We start from the raw sequence: 23,025 nt of genomic DNA on the forward strand, positions 1-23,025 counted from the left end.
GGCCGTCAGCTTGTTTGGCATTCTAAGTTGTATAGAAAAAAATTCTATGTAATAATGTTGAATCCGTCACAATGGGCTAACTGACGACGTATTATTTTAAAGTAGCTTTATATTTGTGAAAGAATTTATAAAATCGGTTTAAAACAATAAAATGTTTCCTCTTTTTTAATATTAATATAGATAATATTTGTAAAGTATATTTTTTTTTAATGGATAATAATGGAATGGTAACCCCACCCGCGCTATCGCTATACACCGGCGGGGCACCGATGAGAGATGATAGGTGAGGATGAAGCAGATCAGTTAGCCCATCGTGACGAATTTAACAAGAATTGTTCACGATGGTTTCCAGGGGGAACCACGTGGAGGTCGACTTAATAAGGCATATTGCTAGCAATAGGGCTGTCAAACTCCATTGCTAACAATCCCTTTCCCCCCAAGTATAATGTTTAGTATAATGCAAATAAATATAACTGGTAACGTTTTCCGTCTCGATTGACGATTCAACTGACAGTCACAGGTACAAATACAAATATTGTTTTTTTTCGTCATTGCGGTTTTTTACGATTATATAATTTGGCTGTAGTAATCACTTACCATCAGACGGGCCGTATGCTTGCTTGCCACCTCAGTGGTATAAAAAAATATTCAACAATTGAAAATATTTGAATAAAAAATTATAATAATTTGAAAAATTTATTATGATAAACATGGGCTGTACGGAGAGATTCCTTAACCTTTCGCTTTGGGGCGAACAGAACAAAAAAAATATTTGGATAGGACATCTGTTAGAAGACTTCTCAACTTCAACGGATTGTAAGAATAATAGAAGTAAAAGTATTTGGTATTTGCACGGAAAGTGTTTTTTGTTTTAATTATTTGTAATACATTGAGTTACTTACCATGGCGGTAGTATGTCAGTAGAGTGTCTGATTTTTTTTTCACTTACCTGAAAAAAAAAGAAGCATGAGTTAAATGAAACATTTTAGAATAATGTTATCTTATTTCTATGTTTGACACTGCATTTAATAATATAATACTAATATATTGTAATTTGCCGCGTAGTCACGGCATAAAATTCCACCCCTCTTTTCCCGTGGGTGTCGTAAGAGGCGGCTAAGGGAGCTTAATGGTCAAGGGATGAGCAGTAACATCCCTCTTAAAATATCACCAAAAACTGAGGTTGTCAATCCAATATAAAAGTCAAAAATAAATTTTGTTAATATATAAAAAAAAAACTAGCTGTATTCAACGGCTTTGTCTGGGCGAATTAGTATGAAAATATAATATTATATATATTTTTTTATACCACTGAGGTGGCAAACAATCATACGGCCCACCTGATGGTAAGCGGTTACCGTAGCCTATGAACGCCTGCAATACCAGAGGTATTACGCGCGCGTTGCCGACCCTGAAGAAACCTCTTTACCCCCCTTTTGAAGAACCCCATGCTGTAGTCTCTTGGGAAAACCTCGGCAGGGAGCTCATTCTACAACCTGAGTGTTCGTGGGTGGAAACATCTCTGAAACCGCGCAGTACGCGACCATTGAGGCTGTAGGACATATATATATATATATATATATATATATATATATATATATATATATATATATATATATATATAAATTTTGTTTCAGTCGTTTATTGCCCACAGCTGAACATAAGCCTTCCATATAACTCCTTATGTGATTTGCCAATAGTTGCTATATCTATACTTATATAAATATATATATATATATATATAGCCATGACGACCTAACACAACAAACTCTGGTATTTATAAATTAATCCTTAAAATTCCACTAATTCGTTAGCGTGAAATTCTAATGGTGTGTTCTGTGACACCCATGGGCGTTGCGTCGCGCACCATAGCTAATAGAGCGTGCAGTTTTGTTTGCGCGCAAAAAATGCGTACGCGCATCGCAAACGTTCGAACTGTCGCGTTTGACACGTGACGCGCCAGGACGAAATGTATATTCGTAAGGGGTCCCGTAGAAAAACTAATATTTAAAACGGATAACGTTTAATTTCAGAAATAATAAAAACAACAATAACGAAGTAGAAATGGGAAGATTCAAGTAACGTTCATTTTGAAATTTTTTAAACACCTAACACCTGAGTCCTCAGGAATGATAACGCATGGAGGGTATCATGGGCGAAACAGTATACTCTGTTATGTCCATGGTACTGCTCATGTCTATAGGCGACGGTTACCACTTTCCATCAGGTGGGCCGTCAGCTTGTTTGCCATTCTATGTTGTATAAAAAAAAAAAGAACAGTTAAAGGCGGATATGATAATGATGAATACATGGGACACTATACAGTATTGCACGCGGACAAAACCGCGAGAAATAACTAGTATATAATATTAAAGATGTAAAACCGACGTATCCCTAAATAAGGGGTATGACTGTTAAATTCATAACTAATGCTTCAAAACAGGCTCCCGGGGATTAATGTCACCAATTTATTATTTGGCGTCTCTTCCTCTAATGGTGTATAGAAATATTATATTTTCCGTTGTAAATAAACGTCGTGACATTCAAACATATATATATTTCAGTAGGATCATTTTAATTTGATGTAAATAAGCAATTAAATTAGGGTAGCAACATTAAGGTCTTGTTAAATCATAAATTATACAGTGGATGTTAAGTACTTCGTGTGCTTCGCAACTTTATTTTCCTTCTTGTATTATTAAAACAAACATTCTGTAAAACAACACACAAATAACAAACAAATGATTTATCAAAGTACAAGATATCCATTTACAAAAAAAAATCTACATTGTTTCCAGTCAGTTTCAGTTAATTTTGTACCTTTTTTTTGTTTTTAATAGGAATATAAAAGTACAAAACAAAATATTTTATTTTCAATCGATTTAGAAACGAAGGAAGGATTTTTTTCAGGTTTAGTACCTCATAATTCCATCAGTTGTAAACCGATTTGAAAATTTTTTTTATCAGGAAGCGTAAAAAAACATTATCTCCCTTCCTCCGGTTTTTTTTTATACAAACAAGCTGACGGTCCACCTGATGGAAAGTGGTAACCGTCGCGTATAGACATGAGCAGGACCACGGACATAACAGAGTATACTGTTTCGCCCATGATATCCCCCATGCGTTGCCATTCCTGAGGACTCAGGTGTTATTCCTCTGTACCCAGTAATTTCACGCCATATCCCACCCTTCAAACCGAAACACAGCCATGCAAACACAACTGCTTCACGGTAGAAACACGAATGGGATCCTGTAATCGAGTAACAGGAGCAAAAAAGGCTAACTGATTAGATGAAACCCTCAAAACGTTTATTTGAGAATTTAAATTATTTCTTTAACCATTTGTAGCCTCTTCATAATGTGTCTAGTTCGAATTGATTTATTAACGGGCGAAGTTCCTCTCGTAATTGGGTGCAAATGTTACCTTTTAGATGTATGTTTTTTTGACTTCCCCCTATTTTTAACAAACTTGATGGGAAGTGGAAAAAAATATCGCATTTGGTTAATTTACTTGTATGTATTATATTTAGTAGTGTATTTTTTTGATGGAATTAAAATATATTTATTAAAAATTGTACATAGTCCAAACAGTTATATACATATATATATATATATATATATATATATATATATATATATATATATATATATATATATATATATATATAACGGCTTTACCGATTTTCATAAAATTTTGTGTTATATGCATACTGAATTTATTTCCTTTCCTATGGGTGTCGTAAGAGGCGACTAAGGGAGCGCGAGGGATGGGCAGCAGCGTCCTGTTTAGAACATCTCTAAAGCCTAACTGCGGTTGCCAACCCGTCTGCCAAGCGTAGCAACTACTGGCAAAACTCCCCTTCTAGGACTGCTGTCCAACAGTGAATAGTTAACGGCTGAAGTAATAATAAAAATATAGCATAGGACATTCGAGTAACTGTCTCACAATCAGATCGACTACCGTAATATGACATCAGCGGACTGACTTATAAGCTGGTAATTTATTCGACTGTTTACTTATTAAGTTCTTTTGAAATAGTACTACAGTGGTTACAACAGTGACATCCAGATAAAAATATATTTATCAGCAATTGAAATATTAAGGACAAAGGTATTACAAATACAGTTATTTGTACGATATTGCATTTCATGGCCGTTTGGAGATAACATTCTTCTGATTGCTGTTTATTTTTAAATTTAAAATATACATCCTACACTTTGAAAGTGGTCATACATATTTTATATTATATTATATTTACGGTACTTAGAATAACAAACAAGCAGTCGGCCCACCTGAGAATAAAGTTGGTAAAATAATTTTCTTCATTTATATGGAATAAATATGGAAAAATTTTATAAGTAGATAAGTATTATATTTATTTTATTATATATTTTTATATTTCATTTAACTGTATATTTGTTTATGTACTCTAAATATTAATAGTTGTAGCACTTCAGCTGCCCGCTAGCAACATGTTTTCTAACTGCATTGGGTTGACTGGAAGAGATCTCTGTCAGAGATAAGTCCACCCTTGCTCATAATATTTATAAATGCATTAACAATGTAATTTACAAGTGCAATAAAGAATGTTATATATAAAATTTATTTAAGCAATATATTTTAATAATTAAAAGGTACGATGGTACGATGGTCTCCAGAGGGGAGTGGAGATCGACCTGACAGAGTGTACTTGATATATATATATATATATATATATATATATATATATATATATATATATATATATATATATATATATATATATATATATATATCTTCTATAAGGTCTAGTGTGTTATAAATTTTATCCTGTTTCTCGAGTACTACCTATCGAGTGGTGGCCCCACTGAAAATCAGTGCTGTATCACCACGCTGCAGCTTACGCTGAGTGGGGACCATTTAAGCTGCTACCACATAATTATTATTTTAATGTATAAAATTGTAATTAATATTGTTATTTTGTAGCTGAATAAATGATTTATTATTTATATATTATTTTATAAAAAAAATCCGAATTTGATTTTGTTCATAATTTCCATTAAACCGCTACGAGATAATAGCAGATACATGAATGATTCTATCTATCCCACTCTAACACACATATTCTTATATTTTTATCTCACATTCAAAATTGCGAGTACATCTAGTTGCTAATAACACAGGAGTGCGAAATCAAAAGGGCATTAAATTTAATGAGAGCACCGCTCGTCCCAGATTCGAGTCTTGCGAAATGTCGAAGGTAATTTATTGCCTGAGACTCTGTAACTACGGTTGATATACAATGAGAACGGTTAAATTACTAAGCCGAAGCTGCGTCTGCGCATGCCTAATAGTGTTACTTAAAACGGAATACGGAATCACTGCGTAACGAATCGATCGATGTTTTTTCAACCGACTTCAAAAAAGAAGTCGCATATCACAATTCGTCTCTATTTTTTATGATATACGATAACTTCGCCATTTTTGTTGATTCTCAATATTTTTGCATTAATTATGGATTGATTACCGAATGCTCACTACATAATTTTTTTTTATTGTTTTGTCGGTGTCAGTTTTGTTAATATGTAATCCATGACTTAAGAAAATGTTGTGTACATCTGTAATTGGTGTAAATGCAAGATGCAAGCCTTGTGTATATCAATTAAAATTAATAATTGTATTTACACTGTTGATGTACCTTTTAAAAATAAATAAATGCCAAGTTTAGAGGTGATACATGTGTCGCAACTTTTGCAAGACAACCAGAGGGAGACTTTGTACAAAAGTCGATTGCTTGGGTACCTCTGTCCTATTCGTGTTTTAACCGTGAAGCAGTTATATTTGCATGACTGTTTCGGTTTGAAGGGTGGGATATGGCGTGAATTTACAGGGTGCAGAGGAATAACACCTGAGTCTTCAGAAATCGCAACGCGTGGGGTGTATCATGGTCGAAACAGTATACTCTGTTATGTCCATGGTACTGCTCATGTCTATAGGCGACGGTTACCACTTTCCATCAGGTGGACCGTCAGCTTGTTTGCCATTATAAATTGTAAATACACGATGTGTACGAAAGATAATTAAGAAAAAAAAAATATCACGAGAGGTCTTATTAAAGACTATAGAAGTCAGAATAATAATTTGTAGAAATTTTCTCAGTCTATCTCTTTATAAGTTTGCTCCGGTGTTATGTAAAAATTACTACACCAAATTGGATACAGTATTCACAGTTGTCTCTCTGTAGTTCTAATTTAAAATCTGGAGTATATTTTATCGTATTACGCCATCTTGTTTTTCACGCACACACACTTCTTAAACCCACGCGTATGAAGTAGTGGGTTAAAGAACATGTAAATATATATATATATATATATATATATATATATATATATATATATATATATATATATGCGTTATACATGTGCGTTATCTATATCATGTGTGTCTATGTATGTTGTCATTGACACGCATACGGTAGTGAAGGAGCTGGCAGAATTGGTCTAACTGCATGTACAGACAAGGGAAATATATATATATATATATATATTCTTTATTGCACTAAAACATACAGTAACAACAATAAGTTAATAACAATGTTAGCAAATATTAGACTGTTCAAAATACAGGGTGATATTTAAATACATTAAGGGATTTCTTCCTTTTTTTCTTTAAGAATTTTCTTTAAGGAACCACTGAAAAGAAATGGTTGTCGTAGGCGGACACAAGTCAACCAAGTAGGCAACGTACTGGAAAAAGGTCAAATTAACGGGCGAGCGTGTATGAATAGATGGATGAAAGCGGAAGAAATGGAAAAAATTGTTTGATTCGAAGCATTTGACATTCCATTGTTTCTGACTATTTACAATAGGAGAGAGGCGTGACATTCTCGTATTTGTACGAGATATGAGAGAGATATGTACGAGTACGTATAAAATTTTTATCCTAAAATATTTTATAGCCATGCGATCTCCACTTCCTTTCCCGTGGGTGTCGTAAGAGGCGCTATAGGGAACTAAATAATCAAGGGATGGGCAGTAGCGTCTCTATTAAAACATAACTAGAGCTTAACTGCGGTTGTTTATCCACCTGCAAAGCATGGGAACTACTGACAAAACCCTATTTGTGGGGGACATCTATGTCCAGTAGTGGACATACGTATAGCTAACGATTTCGATTTCACTTTGTAGGTATAGTAATACCAATATAATACTTTATTTATGTATCATTTTCAAGTTACTTCAAAAAGAAGAAGCTTTTTAATACACTTGTATTTTTTATATATTTACTACTTCAAAACTTCGTCATATATAAAGCGATTTGAAAAAAAAATATCTTTTTTTTATCTGAAAGTATATCTCTTGAATTCCAAAAAAATTTTATATGGAAACGTTTTACTAGTTTAGTTTTTAAATCAAAATAAAGTTTTTTTCATAATTGCGATGGATTTTATTTTTGGAACACAACCTTAAATTATACAAGTATATAAAACAATAAATAAATAAAAATTTGACTTATTTTTTTTTTATACAACTTAGAATGGCAAACGAGCTGACCACCTGATGGAAAGTGGTAACCGTCGCCTATAGACATGAGCAGTACCATGGCCATAACAGAGTATACTGTTTCGCCCATGATACCCCCCATGCGTTGCCATTCCACCCTTCAAACCGAAACACAGCCATGCTAACACAGCTGCTTCACGGTTGAAACACGAATGGGACAGAGGCATCCAAGCAATCGACTTTTGTACAAAGTCTCCCTCTGGCATGACTTGACATGAATGACTTATGCCATTGTGGTGAATGTAAGATTTTTGCTAACCACATTATAATTCTACGTAGCAGGAGTCTAGCTTACCGTCGCCACTCGGATTAATGTGGTTTAATAATTACTTTACAATTTTATAATATGTAGTGTAGATTAAGATAATATTTCTATTATTACATATATATATATATATATATATATATATATATATATATATATATATATATATATATATATTTCTAATCTTTAGTTAATGAATATTTAATTTACTATCAAAAATAAAAAAGATTTCAATAAAAACAAAATGGGGGGAAAGGGATTGTTAGCAATGAAATTTGACAGCCCCATTGCTAGCAATATGCCCTATTAGGTCGACCTCCACATGGTTCCTCCTGGAAACCATCGTGAACAATTCTTGTTGAATTCGTCACGATGGACTAACTGACCTGCTTCATCCTCACCTATCATTTTTCACTGGGGCCCCGCCAGCGTATCCCGATAGCGCAGGCGGGGTTACCATTCCATTATCACCCATTAAAAAAAAAACAAAATAGTATGGGACTAATGCGAAACGCTTTCGAATAAAAGAGACATTAAACTTGTTTTATCAACTTCACAGGTATTCTAGAAAGATCATAATAGGTTTATAAAAAAATATGTATGCAAATATTAAAAATAAAATTCGGCAAAATCACACTGACCGGGAACAACGAAAACGTAACACTTTCGGCGGATAAACGCGACTTCGCACTGAGATTGGAGAATAATTGTGAGTCTCAAAACATTTATTGTCCATTTAAATATGCTGCTACAGGCATAATATTAACATGTAATGTTAACAATTAATTATAAGAAATATGTCAATAAATTGTCAACTAATGCCAGCTTCAAGATATTTACATTTAAATAGTATAACTATTATATATACAAGTTAAGTATAGAGATTGGAATCGCTAACACCTTTTTAAGGATGTATTCTACTAGTGAAACAGAACATTCATCACAAAGAAATATATTAAAAAAAAATAACAAAAAAGTTTGGACGTCGCGAACTAAATTCTCTTCGCCGCAACTTAACAGATGGCAAACATATTATTACGAGAAGCTTTAAAATATTTTGTAAATTTCTAACGTTATCTAGAAAAAAAAAATACACTTTAACTGATATACCATACTATATTGTTAGTTCTAATGCTATATATATATTTTTTTTTTATACAACTTAGAATGGCAAACAAGCTGACGGTCCACCTGATGGAAAGTGGTAACCGTCGCCTATAGACATGAGCAGTACCATGGACATAACAGAGTATACTGTTTCGCCCATGATACCCCCCATGCGTTGCCATTGCTGGATCGGTAGAGAACAACATCCGGTCTTAAGTCTGACAAATATACATTATACTTATATTGAGCATTAAAGTTTAAATAAATAAGTAAAAAGAGCAATAATAATACGCTCGAAATATTTGTCGCTGTGGACCGCGGCCGTCCGATCCGGTCAGTGTGAATCAGCCTCGGTTTCAGTGGCAATCTTATGCGTTAATACAGGATGTGTGCCAGTTATCTGTATCGGTAGTTGCGCGTGTGTGCGTGTGTGTAGGGTTGTCATTGACACGGATAAGGTTGTCGCACCGGCTGAAGGAGCTAGCTCCGTGTGTGGACTGTAGTATGCTCACACTGACATTTGTAATAGAAACAATGTTTTTTTATACAATGAATTTTGTAATATCATATCAGCCTTTAACTGTCCACTGCTGAACATAAGTCTCCCCCTTAAGGGGTTTTGCCAGCAGTTGCCATACTTGGTAGGCGGATTGGCAACCGCAGTTAGACTTTGGAGATGTTTTAAGAGGAACGCTGCTGCACATCCCTAGTCCTCCCTTAGTCGTCTATTTCGACACCCACGGGAAAAGGAAGGGGTGGCCTATTTTATGCCGGGACCATATGAACATCAAATGCATTATTATATAATATATAAATTAGTAAATAATAATTATAGAATAATAAGTGTGAAAATAAAAACGTAACGAATTTCTCCGCAAAGTTTATTTTTTTATTTTTCAAACAAGGATACAGCCCGCCTGATTGTAAACGGTTACTGTAGCCTGTTAAAATCTACAATACCAAGGACGTCACGTGTGCTGTTTTTACTATAAAAAATTTCCAATACACCCTGTTTGAAGAACCCCATACTCTCTCTAGGGAAAACAACAGCAAGGAGCATATTCCACAGCAAGCATGCGCAGGAGAACACTTCATTGAAGCCGAATCTACTATCCGCAATTAAGTTCTAGTGTGACGATGAATTCTCTGTCGATGGCGAGCGGTGCGATGATAAAAGATGGCTGAATTTATATTACATATGATTTTTATAGACTAGTATTTCAGCGGTTGTGAGCGAGACTGTACTATTACGAAGGTAATTAGGGTAATATAGTTTTATGTGTGACGTTTCCGCCGGCCGACAGCGGCGGCGGCGGCGGCGGCGCGGCAAATGGTCGCTATGCGCGGGCGCACCTACGCACTAGCGCCACGACTACCAGGTGTTTATTTTCCTATTATGTATTTCTTAGGTAGTTTTTGTTTATATTTTGAGAAAACTAATGTAGGTTTTTTTTATTGTTACAGAATCAATTAAAATAACAATCCGCCTATTGGGAAATAGTTACGATAGCTTATGAACGCTTGTAATAAGTCAAGGGCGCTGTTGGCTTTTTAAAAAGGAATATGCTCTTTTCTTGAAAGTTCTAATGTAGAATCGGTTCAGAGATACTGCTGCTGGATGTCGATTCCAAAGAGTGGTTATGCGTGGAAGAAAGTACTTTACCAAATGCTGTTTGAAGAGCCTTGGACTAACGATCTAGCCCGGTTTCATACAAGTAGATAAAATTTTTGCAAACAATCTGCAGCCCATGTTATTCAGGGATAATGTAGCATTCTTATAGTGATAGAATTTTCAAAATCGGTCTAATAGTTTTAAACTCTAAAATTTTTCGAAACGTATAAAAATACAAATCTTTCCTCTTTAGAATGTTTGTTGAGTTTTGCCAGTAGTTGCCACGCTTAGCAGGTCGGCTGGCAACCGTAGTTAGGCGTTTAGAGATATTTTAAGAGGGACGCTACTGCCTATACCTCGCTCTCATTAGTTCGCTTAGTCGCCTCTTATGACACCCACGGGAAAGGAAGGGGTGGCCTATTCTATGCATAGGCATGCACGATGATATATATATATATATATATATATATATATATATATATATATATATATATATGTAGTCACTTACCATCAGGTGAGCCGCATGCTCGTTTGCCCCCTGTGATATAAAAAAAGGAACATTAAAAAATGCTAATTTAAATATATATATATATATATATATTATATATATATATTTACATATTATATATATATATATATATATTTACATGTTCCTTTTTTTATATCACAGGGGGCAAACGAGCATGCGGCTCACCTGATGGTAAGTGACTACAGCCGCTCATGATCACAAAGTGCCTTGAAAAATGCACGGTGGAAGACCGCCATTCGTACAGATGATTGAAATTTAAATGCTCTTTTAGATTTTGAGAATAGCACTTTCGAATCGAGTATATATAAATACATACTAACACATATATACCTACACACATATATATATGTGTAGGTGTATGTATATAAATATAATAATGAGTAGGGATAATATTTATATTATTATATGTATCACATCTCCCATATCTGGAACTAACAAAATTTTTCACCGTGCCTCCCACCAAATTGTTTATAATTACTCCTCTCCATCCAAAGATTGCCTGGAAGAGATCGCTCTTAGCGATAAGGTCGCCTATTGTTTTGTCATTGTGATTATTTCTTGTAATTATTTATATTTATAATAAGTTTACTATTGTAATCTTTTGGAGGAAACAATAAAGAGTATCTATCTATCTATCCAATATCGTACCTCACTCGACGTATTTCTAATTAACAAACACACAACCTTCAGAACAAATATCTGAGCACTTTCCTGTTTACACCAAAGTTAGGTGGCGTGAATATATGAATGGGCGCGTACCGGCGGCCGCATTTTGCAATGGATCGTATTAATAATTTGTAGGTCACGGCTACACGAGCGTCGATCGACAGAAGCTACCCACGCCGCGCCGCGCCGTGCCGGCCACTGACTCGCTGCTGTCGAGGCGGAACGACCATAGGCATGCTTTGATTTTATATTTATTTATTTATATTTACTAGCGGCCCGTCCCGGCGTCGCACGGGTGGACATTTTTACATTTTAAAAAGTGGCCATTAAAGCTGCACACGCGACGGAAGCTTAAAAATGGAGTAATTTCTCCCGTTTCCCAACATTTTCCTTCACTGCTCTGTTCTTATTGATCGTAGCGTGATGAAAAGTATACTATAACCTGCCCAGGAGTATGAAGAATAATTGTACCAAGTTTCGTTAAATTCCGTCGAGTAGTTTTTGTTTCTATAACGAACATACAGATAAACAGACAAAAATTTTACTAATTGCATTTTTTGCATCAGTATCGATCATTAATCAGCCCCTGATAGTTATTTTGGAAATATATTTCATGTACAGAATTGACCTCTCTACAGATTTATTATAAGTATAGATTGTCCACTTGAAACATGAGATTTATATTGTTACAAAAACCATAAGTACATAATTTACATTATGTTATTGTGTCACTTCAATATGTCAGTGTTAATTTAATTTTTTATTCCCTGCATTATATTCATTAATATTTTAATTTTAATAAATTAAAATTAGAGAAAAATTATATATGACTCCATAGTCTTTTCAGATGCTACAATACTGGCTGTATTCCGTGGCTTTGGGCGCGTAAATCAGTACATGAAGTGTCTTATGACTTAGTTAAGATATAACCTATCCGTGTACCGTATTTTACTTAAATGCGTTTAGTAATTTTTGCGTAAAAAAGTAACAAATATCCGTCTATTCTATGTCTATTGTTACAAACTTTCGCATTTCTAATATTAATTGAATAGGTCCCCATCTAACCCTCGTACGTCAATAAGACTTTGATTGATTGATCAACCGTCTTAATATAGAGGAATAAGGAGAACAGTTCATGTCTATGGTACGTTCACCTTGACGCGTATTTGATAATAAAGTGCGTTCCAGGAAACTGTGGCTGTAGCCAATAATTACGTACGAGATTAAAGGATGTCGCGAATCCTATTTTCCGATACCTTGACCTGATTCTGTAAGAGTTTTGATGTCACTCCCATAAAATATTTCACGGAACGTTTATAAAACTTCTGTTTATAACATAATAATAGGAAAATGAATCATGAATTACCTATTTAACGAAATAAATGTCACGCATCGGCACCACAGAGTATACTACAGAGCGCTGTAGCAATTAAATTGCTGCAGCACGCGCTGAGAAGTGGCCACGTTGGCAATAACAAATGTAAAGTTTTAAAAGAAACGGGTTGATAATAAAAATGCTTAAATATTGTAGTTCTCTTTTATCACGTCTTCGTCGGTAGGGAAACAAAGATTAATAATTGGCAGAATTGTAAAAACATAAGAACAATAGGAATATTTTTTTTTTTTTACAACACAGGAGGCAAACGAGCATGCGGCTCACCTGGATGGTAAGTGACTACCGCCGCCCATGATCACCCACAACACCAGCGGCATTGCAGGTGTGCTGCCGGCCTTTTAAATAGGAATATACTTTTTTCTTGAAGGTTATGTTGTCGTATCGGTTCGGAAACACTGCTGCTGGAAGTTGATTCCAAAGAATGGTTGTGCGTGGAAGAAAGTGCCTTGAAAACGCACGGTGGAGGAGCGCCACTCGTCCAGATGATTGGGATGAAACTTTAGTTTAAAATATGACAGACGGAATATGATTTTTTTTTCTATTGATAATCTGTGTAACCTTTTTTGTTGTTGGCAATAAATGTTTTCTTCCTTCCTTTCTTTCTATTAAATGCATTCATCATCATCGTTACTATATCAGCCTTTCACTGGCCACTGCTGAACATTATCCTCCCCCTTGGGGGGTTTGCCAGTAGCTGCCACACTTGGCAGGCGGATTGGCCACTGCAGTTAGGTTTTGAAGACGTTTTAAGAGGGACGCTGCTGCCCATCCCTAGCCCTTCCTTAGTCGCCTCTTACGACACCTATGGGACAGAAAGGGGTGGCCTATTCTACGCTGGGACCACACGGCAACTATTTATATTAGTTTATAATAATACCAGTGTTGTCAGTACATAGTATAAAATAAAGTCACTGTCGCTGTCTGTCCGGCCCTATGTATGCAATATGTATTAAATCTTTAAAACTACGCAACGGATTTTGAAGCGGTTTTTTTTTAATAGATAGAGTGATTCAAGAGGAAGGTTTATATGTATAATACATGCATAATATTGTAGAGAAACACTGATACTTTTAGAGATTTCTAATGTGATGAGATGTAGTGTGCACCCGTACGAAGCCGGGGCGGGTCACTAGTATATTATAAATGTGACACTTTGTGAAAATGTAAGGATGAATTAAACGTCTTGAACGTAGTTTGACACGTGGGTAGGTTATATATATAGCAGGTTGTGGAAAAACCTTCCTGTCGAGATTTTCCCTAGAGATTAGAAAGAAAGGAAAACTTTATTGACAGCGAATTGCATTTACCAATTAAAACAAAAAATAAAATACACGTACATACAAATATAAAATATTCTACGTGTATGAATATAGAAGTGACATTCATAAGGTCGTATATGTCACTACCGCCTCATCGAACATCCAACAATCCACAGCCCCGCTGATTGTGGAGAACAGAAAGATAAGTAATTACTAAATTTTTTAGGGCTTCGTACCACTAAAGGAAAAAAAGGAACCCTTCTAGGATCACTTCGTCATCCGTCCGTTCATCCATCCGTCTGTCAAGAGTCTTTTTCTTAGGAACACGTGGAGGTTTCAAGTTAAAATTAATATCATATACTTAGATCTGCAATCTCTTAAAATAGTGAAAAAAATCAAGCTTCTAAATCGACGCAATCAAAAGATACGGCCGTTTATGTTGCATTTATATAACATATTTTGACATTCACAAAGGGAATCAAAACCTATAGTATACTTCCCAGTGCCCTAGAATCACGAAATTTGGCAAGAAGCAATGCCATATAGCACAAATAAAGGAAAAAAATCGAAAACAGTAAATTTGTAATTATTTCCCAAAAAAAAAATTAAACTTGTTGATTTTGTACAGAACCCTCATTACGTGAGTCCCACTCGCACTTGGCCGGCTTTTTTCTAGTAAATATTCTTTATAATGTTTGTTAAAAACATTTTTTTATATTCTTATCACGTAACGATGGCGGAAGATTCTTCTAGCAGCATGTAGCAGAATAACGGATAGAGCCCCTAAAAGATGCACTTTTATATGTTTGAGGAGGGAGCAGGTGAGAGGAGGTCCTCGTGCGATAGTGATAGTGCTACCTACAGCATGGGATTCTTCAAAAAAGGTGTAGTTAGGTTTCTTAAGGGTTGACAAAGCACGTGTCGTACCTGGTGTTACAGGCGTCCGTAGGCTACGATAACCCCGTTTATCATCGGACGGACTATTTATTTATTTAAACTTTAATGCACAGTAAAATTCTATGTACACTTGGTGGACTTAACACCGGACGGTGTTCTCTACCAGTCAACCATTGGGCAAACCGAGAGAGACACTTTATTTATTTCTCTCACAAAATGACAACATAATAAAGTTTACAGCTATATACGTTACAATTTAAAAACAACAAAATGTTAAACTTAGAATGGCAAACAAGCTGACGGCCCACCTGATGGAAAGTGGTAACCGTCGCCTATAGACATGAACAGTACCATGGACAGAACAGAGTATACTGTTTCGCCCATGATACCCCCCATGCGTTGCCATTCCAGAGAGAGCATTTTTGAATAGAGAAAAAAATACAGCAATATTTGATAAATTCATATAATATAAACATACATATAATATATTAAATAAATAAATATATACATACAATAAATACATAAGATATTACTATATAAAACAACTGCAATAGTCTTCTATATATAGCAAATAGTAATCTATGACTCAAACAGAGTAATCAGCAGGAGAAGTTTAAAGGGAGAGTGATTTTTCTAAGAAATAGGTGCGCAATTTGTGTTTAAAAGCTATAGCTCGCTTAGGGTAGATCTTATGTCAAGCGGCAGTGTGTTCCAGTGTTTAATAGCTTGAACAGTGAAGGAATAATAAATGAAGCTATATGCTTGTTTGCCACCATAGTTTGGTACATATGTACTTATTCACGCGGGCAAAGCCCTAACAACCACGGGAAACAAATAGTGGAAGATAAATGCGTAATATTTAATACAGTAACAGCACACGCACGGTTTAGCTGCCCGTCTAATGGGTCTCAAGGTGAGATGCGGGCACGACGCGGCGCGGACGCATGCTCACTATAGCGACATATTTGATTTAAATTAACTAATAGATCTTCACGCCAAAGCTTTTATGAGATAGGTCGATATAAGTATTGGTAAATAGATTGTTTGTGAAGCGACGGAATGTAAAACTAACTAAAATTTTTTTTTCATCCCTTGAATATTCGCCCTGTACCCCAGTGTACTCCCAGCAGATCGATGCTTTTCTTTTTTTCCAAAAAGCTCAACCTCGAGCAATTTCCTGTACATATAATATTGTCAGGAGGGAAATTGAAATAATGCAATGGTGATTCTGGTGAATGACGGTCTGATACATTATTTGAATATATATTATAAAAATTTAAATAATTAAAAATATTTATAAAAAATGGTTAATAAAAAATTTCGAAGTAATCTTTTTCGGAAAAGTTCTTATATCTAAGAGTGTGAATAAAAATAATGTCAATTGCCAATAAAGGTATATGATAAAAACAACAAATAATAAATATATTATATATTTCACTTGTTGCGATGCACGCGTCGCAGGCGCACGCTCTATCTTGTGTGACATAACACAACACAACACAACACTACGCGGCACACACACACGCACCCTACAGCTACACAAGTGTGCGGTATTTGCGCGCAGTGAAAACGAGGTCATGGTTGCGCGCGCGCGTGTGTGCACACTCACACATGGACAACTGTGACGCACGCGCTGCAACGCGTGCACGGACTGCGGATGCACGCGAGATAATATACGCAAAGGGCAGAGATGGAGTGCAGGCGGAGATTGCCAAAAGTGTCAAATGAAAACTTTGTTGAACGTTAATATTCGCAATACCAGAGGAAATGCAGGTGTGCTGCCGGCCATTTAAAAAGGAATATGCTCTTTTCTAGAAGCATACAATGTTATATTGATTCGGAAAAGCTGCTGGAAGTTTGTTCAAAAATTCCAAAGTGTGGTTGTTTGTGAAAGAAAGCGCATTGAATAACGCAAGGTGGTAGCCCGCATCTGGATAGTTGGGAATTTATAGAATTAAACATGTAACAAATTTATTTTTAGTATATATATCTTTAGTGGCATAAACAATTAGTCAATCAGACTCCTTATATACCTGCTATATATTTGTTTTTTAATTATAAAATTAAGCATTGTTGAGCTTATACCAAAATTGGTATAATGGACAAAACTATTAGAGACAAAGATGAAACATTACAACACATTTTCTTTGATTGTAGTCCACTCATGCACAAGTGAGGCATCTTCGGAAAGTACGCTTTCATTCTGAGAAGATCAAGAAAGTGGTCGCTAAGAACATCTTAAAATTCCTGTCACTGGTAGCCATTAGCAGAGAAGTTTACAATTGGACGAGCATAATACTAATGGTACCAAGAAGGCTGCAGTGCTGCAAGTTTGAAAGCCTTAAATGATGAATCTTGGCTTTTCGGTCACGGCGATCATGTCGATTCCTTTTACTGAAATACAAGTCCTTGCGGAAGTTTATACCACTGGTTATTTGATTAAAATTATTTTGTTTAATTCCGCTACCAATCGTTTGTGTGTGACTTCCGACACTCGAAGATCGACCACCATTATTACCATCAGAATTTCTACAATCTTCCATATTAGCCATCAATCTCTGGGTGCCATTTCAGTTTTGGCAAAACCAATTATTTTAGATTGTGAAACTAAACTAATGAACCTATTTTGATAATACTTCTGAGAGACTAATCTGTAAATATATCCTTGCAGATAAAAAAGGAATTTACCAAATCTACGTATTACGACTGACGGAGTTACGAGGTAACAAATATGAAAAAAAAAAACAATCGAGTTGAGAACCTGCTTCTTTTTGATGTCGATCGAACATATAAGTCATTGAAAAGGAAAATGTTCAAATCCCAATAGCTACGAGAGGTGTATAATTTAAACAGTGCTGTTTCCCGTAAATAAATGTTCCTGGAAATCTATATAGGGCAATGTCACCGGTGGCGCCTAGAAAACTATGCCACTATGAAGTCATCAGAGCATAAATATTTTCTTTGAGAAATTGTTTCTTTGAATTCTATAATTATTGTGACATATGATGTAATTCGTATAAAAATATATAGCCGTGTGCTCCCGGCATAGAATAGGCCACCCTTTCCTTTCCTGTTGGTATCGTAAAAATCAACTAAGAGAAGGCGAGAGATGTACAGCAGCGTCTCTCTTAAAACATCTCTAGAACCTCACTGCGATTGGCAACCCGCTTACCAAGCGTGGAAACTACTAACAAAATTCCTTCAAAAGGGAAGGTTTCTGTTCATCAGTGGACAGTTAAAGGCTAATTTAATGATGATAATGTTGCATATCACAAAGAGGAAATAATTGCTTTTTTTTTACAACGCACGGGGCAAACGAGCATGCGGCTCACCTGATGGTAAGTGACTACCGCCGCCCACGATCACCCACAACACCAGCGGCATTGCAGGTGTGCTGCCGGCCTTTTAAAAGAGAATATGCTCTTTTCTTGAAGGTTACGTTATCGTTTCGGTTCGGAAATACTGCTGCTGGAAGTTGATTCCAAAGAGTGGTTGTGCGTGGATGAAAGTGCCTTGAAAAACGCACGGTGGAGGAGTGCCACTCGTCCAGATGGTTGTGATGAAATTTGTTGTTTGCATTAAATAAACCTAAATATATTTCACTGATTTAAAAAAAATTCTTTCACCCCTAGAAAGCTACATTATCAACGTGCTTTTATTTGAAAATAAAATAAAAGATCTACCTGTCTATCCGTGTGAAGCCAGGGCGGGTGGCTAGTAATAAGCAACATTTGCTTAACTAATTCTATAAGTTACGTGCCTACCAGTGACATCATTAACAAAGTATGTAGGTCAGACATTCTGATTTCATGAATTACCTATTCCAGTTTGTATGAAATCATAGGATACAACTAGGTGATTGTTGGAGGAAAGGGATTGTTAGTAATAAAGACTGAGAATCCCATTGCACGATGAAAAGATTGATGAATGTGGAAGAAGCGAAAGAGGTTTGTTTGAATCGAAGCATTTGGCGTTCCATTGTTTCTGCCTACCCTAATGGGAGACAGGCGTGACAGATATGTATGTATGTATGTAATCCCATTGCTAGCAATATACCCAACCAGGTCGATTTCCTCGCGGTTCTCCCTGGAAACTAACATGGTTAATTCTTGATGAATTCATCATGATGGGCTAACTGGCCTGTTTTCATTCTCATCTATCACCCTTCACTGGTGCTCCGCCAGCGTATCCCGTTAGCGCAGGCGGGGTTACCATACCATTTTCACCCATAAAAAAAAAACTAGGTAGGTGATTGTTCGTATTCTAACTAATATTATACAAGTGAAAGTGAGTTTGTTTGTTTGTCACTTTATAGTACTTATACACGTACATTATGAGATGGAAAAGGATAGGCATTGGCTACATTTTATCCCAGTCGGTAAACATGTCCTGGTCACGTGGACGAAATCGCGGGTGAAAGCTAGTTAATAAATAAATACCTCTAAATATAATATTAAACAGCGCCATCTGTTTAGTTTGGGACGAACTAAACGGGCTCATAGACAAATACTTTAATAGTTTTTTATATGTATATTTATATATATCCCATACTTTTTCTTTTTTTTAAACCTTAATTAAACCAATATAAAAATGAAACTGATCAAGTGCGAATTGGACTCACACGCCAAGGGTTCCGTATAAAAAAACAATGTACAGTTTTTTGGTTGTTTTTTTTTTTATTTTATTTTATATAAATATGTATATTTTTACAGTTTCTACTACAAGAGTTAACTCCGTTATTTGTCAATTACTAGTTGTTTCCTGCGGTTTTACCTGCTTTTAAGCATTATAGAAATTATCCTATATGCTAAATTAGGATGCAACCTAACCGAGTATTAAAGTTCATTCAGATACGTTCAGTAGATTTTGCGTGAAAGAGTAGCAAATATACATCCATCACCAGATTTGTACAAAAGTCGTTAACTTGGGCACCTCTGTCCCATTCGTGTTTCTACCGTGAAGCAGTTGTGTTTGCATGGCTGTGTTTCGGTTTGAAGGGTGGGATATGGCGTGAATTTACAGGGTACAGAGGAATAACACCTGAGTCCTCAGGAATAGCAACACATGGGGGGTATCATGGGCGAAACAGTATACTCTGTTATGTCCATGGTACTGCTCATGTGTATAGGCGACGGTTACCACTTTCCGTCAGGTGGGCAGTCAGCTTGTTTGCCATTCTAAGTTGAAAAAAAAATCTATTCTCGTCAACTTTTTCGTTTATTGAAGAAGTGGGATTATCTCTGAATATTTAATATATATATTTAATATACATATTTAAAAACATTTCGTTTTATACAAAAATAAATTATTTCACTTAAGCCAGTGTTTTTCAAAGTGTGGGTTGCGACCCCGAGCCTCTACAGGGAGTCGCGCAAGGTCGCGAAGCAGTGAAAAATCAACAGTTCCGTAAATACATCAATCAATCAATGATACATAATGAAGTATCTATAACAGACATCGATTACATGGCTGTTTTAGACACTTTATTGTGTATTATTTATTTTATTTTATCGATACCTAACTGTGAATATAAATACAACTGTACGGATTTCATAATTGTACTATAATAAAATTATATTATTACATACACATTCGAAACCGTGGACGGTAGGGGGTCGCAAGATATTTTCACATAATAAGGGGGTCGCGTCATGAAAAAATTTGAGAAACACTGACTTAAGTATCCCATATGTAGACACGCACGCGGTATATTACGAGTATTGATCATTATCTTTTATGTGCCGCCGAAATAGCAAAAAAATAGGTTGTTGGAAGAACTTTCAGTAGATAAAAAACATATTACGGTTTAGCAGTTTAGCACTCAAGTACTTTGCGCTGCGACAACAGTAAAGTGCTGTCCCTAGAGGGAGCCACTTCGCTTGGTGGAACCAAAAACTTGTGGATTGGCGGCGCTTCTTATATTGAAAAGGAAACGTCCTATCTAATGTGTCACTCGTCTGATTTTTGATATTTTTTTTTCGAGTAACTACAAAATTAATGGTAAAAAAAGATCTTTTTTTTTTATAATATATAAATGGGCCCTGATCAGCGTTATGCTGCAGCCTGCTGTTACAGTTGCAGCTGCAATTAGTGAAAATGGTGTTTTAAAACAATGAAGAAATATGTTGTAAATATTTTTTTATACTACTGAGGAACAAGCATACGACTCATCCGATGGTAAGCGATCACCGTATTGGGGATTGTTAGTAATGCGGACTACCAGTCCCATTGCTACCAATATACCCTGTCAGGTCGACCCCCACGTGGTCAACCCTAGAAACCTTTGTTTTGAATTCTAGGTATATTCATCACGATGGGCTAACTGACCTGCCTTTTCGTTCTCACTTGTCATTCATCACTGGTGCCCCGCCAGCGTATACCGTTAGCACGGGCGGGGTAGCCATTCCATTATCATCCGTTAAAAAAAATAACAGTATAATCTAATGTTCTAAAGAGAAAAAAAGCGGTAAATTAAAAAAAATGTAATGACTTTTCAAAAGTGCTTCAATGTAAGTTTATTTGAATAAATGATTTCTATTCTATTCTATTCTATTCTAAAAGATTTGATTTTTTGTATGTTTGTTTGGAAAATTAATAATTGTACAATTTAATAGATGTATCATAACGTTTGACAGAGTATGATAGTGTGTTAGGCTGAGTATTATTAGGGAAAGTCGAGAAACTCAGTGTTAGCTTTCGCTTCCGGCCGCACGGCGGCGCCACATGGCGTTAAATCGGTATAATATAAACTTGTAGGTGCGAACGAACGTTTAATTTTACATCTTATTTTAACAGGTACAATGTCTATTTCACTGTAATCGATTCTGAGGAGTCATTTCTCTAAACCTAACTATAAAATTTAAATTTGATATCACAGCGAAGACTTTATTCTAAGGACCAATATGAAGTAAATTTAAGACAAAATCATTATAAATTTATTTATATCTTATTTTAATAGGTATAGTGTCTATTTCACTGTAATCGATTCTGAGGAGCCATTTCTCTAAATCTATTTAAAAAATTTAAATTTGATATCACATCAAAGACTTTAAGGACCAATATGAAGTAAATTTAAGGCAAAATTATAATAAATTTAGCTATTAACAGTCCATAAAACGGTAATTTAGCGAAATTATCTTATTAATATATAATGTTAAGAAATAAGTTTAGACAAATTGGATTAATATATAAAATTTATATAAATAGGTATATATTTTGTCAAAGTATTTTTTTTTTCTAAGTTTCAATTAATTAAATTTAAAAAGATGAAAGAATATGAAAAATTAGTAAGTAGTTTACAAGGTACAGAGGAATAACACCTGAGTCCTCAGGAATGGCAACGCATGGGGGGTATCATGAGCGAAACAGTATACTCTGTTATGTCCATGGTACTGCTCATGTCTATAGGCGGCGGTTACCACTTTCCATCAGGTGGGCCGGCAGCTTGTTTGCCATTCTAAGTTGTATAAAAAAAAAAGTGTTCTATATTTGAAGATCCAAAAAAGAGGTTGCTAAATAAAAAAAAACCTTACTCAGAAATCTTTGAACATGTCTGTAAATTATTGATGCGCATTAATTCCTATTTTTCCGTGAGTAGGGAAAGTAGATTTTTCCAGAGGGAGACTTTGTACAAAAGTCGAGGGAAACCTCTGTCCCATTCGTGTTTCAATAAACTTTGGGATATGGCGTGAATTTGGGAAATCTGAGTCCTCAGGAATATGGGGGTAGAATAGTATAGTCTGCTATGTCCAT

The 23,025-nt window shown here is 35.5% G+C and overlaps 1 protein-coding gene across 2 annotated transcripts in view; it reads right to left on the minus strand.

Annotated features, from left to right (window-relative positions):
- LOC113522849 (ecdysone-induced protein 74EF) overlaps positions 1-23,025 on the minus strand; it is a 299,508-nt gene that overhangs the window by 159,351 nt on the left and 117,132 nt on the right. The window lies entirely within an intron of this gene.

This window comes from Galleria mellonella, unplaced genomic scaffold (assembly GCF_026898425.1).
Source record: "Galleria mellonella isolate WM207_F2 unplaced genomic scaffold, CSIRO_AGI_GalMel_v1 utg962, whole genome shotgun sequence".
In the NCBI taxonomy this organism is placed as follows: Eukaryota; Metazoa; Arthropoda; class Insecta; order Lepidoptera; family Pyralidae; genus Galleria; species Galleria mellonella.